Genomic DNA, 4,464 nt, shown 5'->3' with positions numbered 1-4,464 from the left:
ATATTGTAGTAAATTTTATTTTAATCAGCCGGAATAATAATAGAAAGCTTATAACCACCACCGAGAGGTGGTGGCTGCCGCCTGTTGCCGCTACTAACCGTCGTGTTGGGTGGCGGTGTGCCTCATTTGTTTTTTGACACGTTTGGGGATGCTTGGAAAAAGTGGGTGTTGGATTAGGTGTCTAAATTCATAACTATTTCCGGGATGTACTTGACCCGGTTGACATGGTCCATTTGGGTTGCATGGCATTGCAACACTTGGATACACTATATGAGAGAAATGACACTGAAGGATTATTAATATTTTATAAGTTCTAATATATTAATAATATTATTTAATTAGTATTGATCAAAGAATTAATTTGGAATTAATTAAGTGATCAAAAAGAGACTAATTAAATATATGGGCTTGATTGTGTAAATAATCTATTATTATATAGTGGGCTAATGATGCATCGTTTGTATGGATTGGGCTAAAACACATTAAGGTGCTCCATGGATAATCCATGGAGGTTACAAACACATGGATCATGGAATATGAAAAGCCATGACAATTAGGGTTTACATGGTGTAACCCTACTTGTGCAACAACTATATAAAGACCCCAATTCTAGCAAAATCAGCACTATTTGCACAAGATAGAGGGCTAGTCAATTTTGAGGTTAAGTGAACTTCTCTCAAAGTCTATTCGAAGAGTAGTAGTGCTGTGTGAGACATTTGAGGCATCACATTTGAGGTGCTAGGCTCACAAGGTTCTTAAGTAATCCACACTACAAAAGGTATGTTCTTCTTCTAGCATTTATGTTTAAAAGTTCCCCATGCTATGTTAGATAGTTGAAGAACCTTAGAAAATCAGTTTTGCATGTATCATAGTAAAACATAGATCCAAGGTTTCTAGGGTTGCGTGTACACCTTAGGAGTGTTAGAATGCTCAAAACCATTCAGTGGTATCAGATCCTAGGTTTGTTTTCTTGATACTTGATGCTACATGTTTTTTCAAAAGTTGAAATTCTGCATTTTTTGAATCAGACTGATCACCACGACGTGGCAATCTTTACCAGGACATCGTGATGCCCCTATATGCAGAATTTCGTGGTTTTTCTTGGTATTGCATGAAGATCATTACCCTAAACTTATTTTTGAACCTTCAAACCTATTTTTGATGTGATAATAATTATGCTAATGTAATTTCAAAGGTTATGATCAAAATTTCAAACTTTGTATGGTTTATTTATGATTCTTGAAATTGTTGATATAAAAGTTCATACACTTATGAGTTTACAATACCATAGGAATTATTTGTAACTTGCTTGTTAATTTTATTCTTTATCATTATGTGTTTTAATGGAATCCATAATTTTTCCTCAAGTTTTGGATTACCAAAAGTCATACTTTTAAAGTCCATTAAAGAAACACATAGGTCACATAAAATGAAAATTCTCTCATTTTAACAAACCATTTAACTCATAAGTTATGAAAAATGTAAAGTTTTGAAAGTTACAAAACTTTCCCTCAAGTTTTGGAACATGTAAAGTCACTTTAACCAATCCCTAGAATTTTAAAAGTTAAAATTCAACCCTTATAGTTTATAATATTATAAGTTTAATAATAATTATATATGTATAAGAATAAGTTGTTTTACCGTTAGTAGGCCTCATTCACGAAGCCGGTCTATAAGGGGGGTATACGGTTTCTGCCTATAAAATGGCAGCTTAATGGGTGTCCAGTTTCACCCACCGCTTCCTTGATTGGTGGAGGGTCGTTAGCCAAACCGGTAGGACAAGGACTAGAATTTTCACTTCATTTAAAGTATAACGATAAATACAAAGTAACTAAATGTTTTATAAATTCCCAATATTAGTTACTTTAGGAAAATGTGAATAAGGTGCTAACCTATGAAATTACACTTTGTATTTTGCTTAAGTCGGTTAGTGGAGCACGCGTGGTTAACCGTCACACTAGCTGGACTTAACAAGCTAGGGAAAGAGTAACTTAATCTTTATCATGGTATTGATGGAGCGTGTGTGGTTAACCGACACATCGATTGAGAGGTAAACATTACAGGTACCAAGTAATTTGCATGGTTACTTTACACCTTGTTTTGTGATCCTCGATATCCCAATCACAAAACCTGAGGGGATCACTCAAGTTTTAAACATGCCATTGAAAAGTTCAATGAATCTCAAAGAATCTAGGAGGTTCAAAACCAATTAAAACCTAATAACTTATTTTGTTTTTCATGGTGGAAATTGGTGAATCGTCATTCACATAACTTCAAATATTTTATAGCTTGGATTACGACATCCCTTTTCTAAGTTATAAAATATTGTGTTGGATCCTAGCCTTAATATTTCATATTGGGTGTTATATTAAGGACTTAAATCAACTAACTTGAATATATCCCAATGTAGATGTCTGGTTTAAACAACAATGATCTTCCCAAATCTCATGGAAATCATATTTCTCTACCTCCACCTCTTCCATTTATTCTCCCTAACCCACAAGCTCGAAGTCTTGAAAAATTCAAAGTCACTCAAGCGCTACTAGCAATGAAACATAAATATGGAAGACCTATGTGCACTTATGTCTTAGGAATGAAGTCACACATTGACAGGTTGAGAATGTTGGGTGTCGTTGTCCCAAGGAACTTGGCTATTAATTGGGTTCTTCAGTCACTTCCTGAGTCATATAGTGAGTTCATTAAGAACTACTATATGACAGATCACGATGTGACCCTAATAGATCTATCTCATTTTCTTGTTGTTGCTGAGTCAGAAATGATGTGGAGCAATGATCAAGTAAATATGGAGGGAAGGTCTATTTCTCAAACTTCCATGGACATCAACAATGGTAACATTGGAAGTCCAGAAAAGCTTTTTCTTCCCAATGGAAAGGGATCGGCATTGGTCAACCCAGTTGACCAAAAGGTAAAGGGAAACGCTAAGTCTGTGATAGTCCTGTCTACCATTCCCAAAGAGTCTATATGTTTTCATTGTCAAGAGAAAGGGCATTGGTTGCGAAACTGCCCTAACTACCTGAAAGATCTAAGAGAAAAGGAAAAATCAAAAAGGTTTGACTCTGCTTCAGGTAAGTCCACTATCTAACTTTGTTAAGTTCCTTATTGATGATTATTAATACAAAATATGACTCGGTTACATTTTGGTGTTTGGCAGGATCAAGCAAAGTGAAGGAAACTTAAAGAAAGAGTATGTTGAATCTGATCGTGAAGATAGATTTCAATTGCATGGTTGGAAGATCGGATTGCTGAGCTACTACTTAGGAGTTATGATAGATTGCTAGAAAATATGTAATAGCATAGTTTTCATTTGAATTTGCATTGTAAGGAAAAAAAGTTTTTCCACATTTATAAATAAATATTTTTATTTTATTTTATTATATATCCTTGCAATGGCATTTTATGAAAAATTAATGTTTGTATGGTTCTAGCAATAATGGAAATGTGAATTTGATTCTTTCATTTGTGGTAGTGTCTAAATTTACCAAATAAAGAAGATTCTCATCAACCAAGTTTCAATTGGACCGAAACTTGGAATCATGCAAGTTATATACTATGATGAATGAGAAATTTTCATCTTTGGAAAAATTAAGACTAATTGCTTGGTTACATGTATATGTGAGTCAAGTGAAGGACTAAGGGATCTAGTAAACATTCTTGTTCACTGGTCAAGGTCAACCACAAAATATCGATAAGACTATTCGTCATGATTTACTAAAGTTGAGTAAATATGGTTATACTTAATAGTTTAAGTATAATTCTGAAACATTGGAAAAGTTTCGATGTATTGCAGGACGAATGAGAAGAATCAAATTAGGCAGAAAGATAAAAGTTTCTCAAATCTGAAAAGATGGGATATTACTTTAGTATAATGTTTTGTGATCATCTTAATGATTAAGAAACCATATCACAATTGGTCATCTAAGGATATCTTAGTGCATTCTTATGGCTAAGAAGAGAAATCATGAATTGTTGAAATGGTTGAATCAAGAAGATGAGCCATACTTCATTCCAAAACAAGTCTTAGAGTCTTACTCCAAGACTGTCAGTTGAGTGATATATCTTAAATAAAGGTTTATAAAACTTGTCAAATGTAAGAGTAAAAGTGTCCTAATTTTGTACATGTGAAATTGGCAAGTTTTGATGTTTTGGATAAAACAAACACCAACTAAGGCCAATTGTGTGAAGTGTTTGTCATGATAAAGAATATGCACTATCTCTTGAATATTTGGCAAGAGAGTCTTATATGTCATGAGGACAGTGGGAGTCTTAAAGATCTTGAAAAAGCTTGTAGATCTAATCAAGAAGAAAAGCCTACAGTTTATCACTAGCACATGACTTGAGGTTTATAACATATCGTGTTGACATATTCCTATTTTTGTGCCCATTCTAGTTAAAGTTGGCTTTGCATAGGCATTCTGAGAGTTCTCAATTGGTAGCATAACAGCT

The sequence above is a fragment of the Lactuca saligna genome, chromosome 3, assembly GCF_052625555.1.
Source record: "Lactuca saligna cultivar CGN05327 chromosome 3, ASM5262555v1, whole genome shotgun sequence".
In the NCBI taxonomy this organism is placed as follows: Eukaryota; Viridiplantae; Streptophyta; class Magnoliopsida; order Asterales; family Asteraceae; genus Lactuca; species Lactuca saligna.
Note: the sequence above shows the minus strand (reverse complement) of the source record.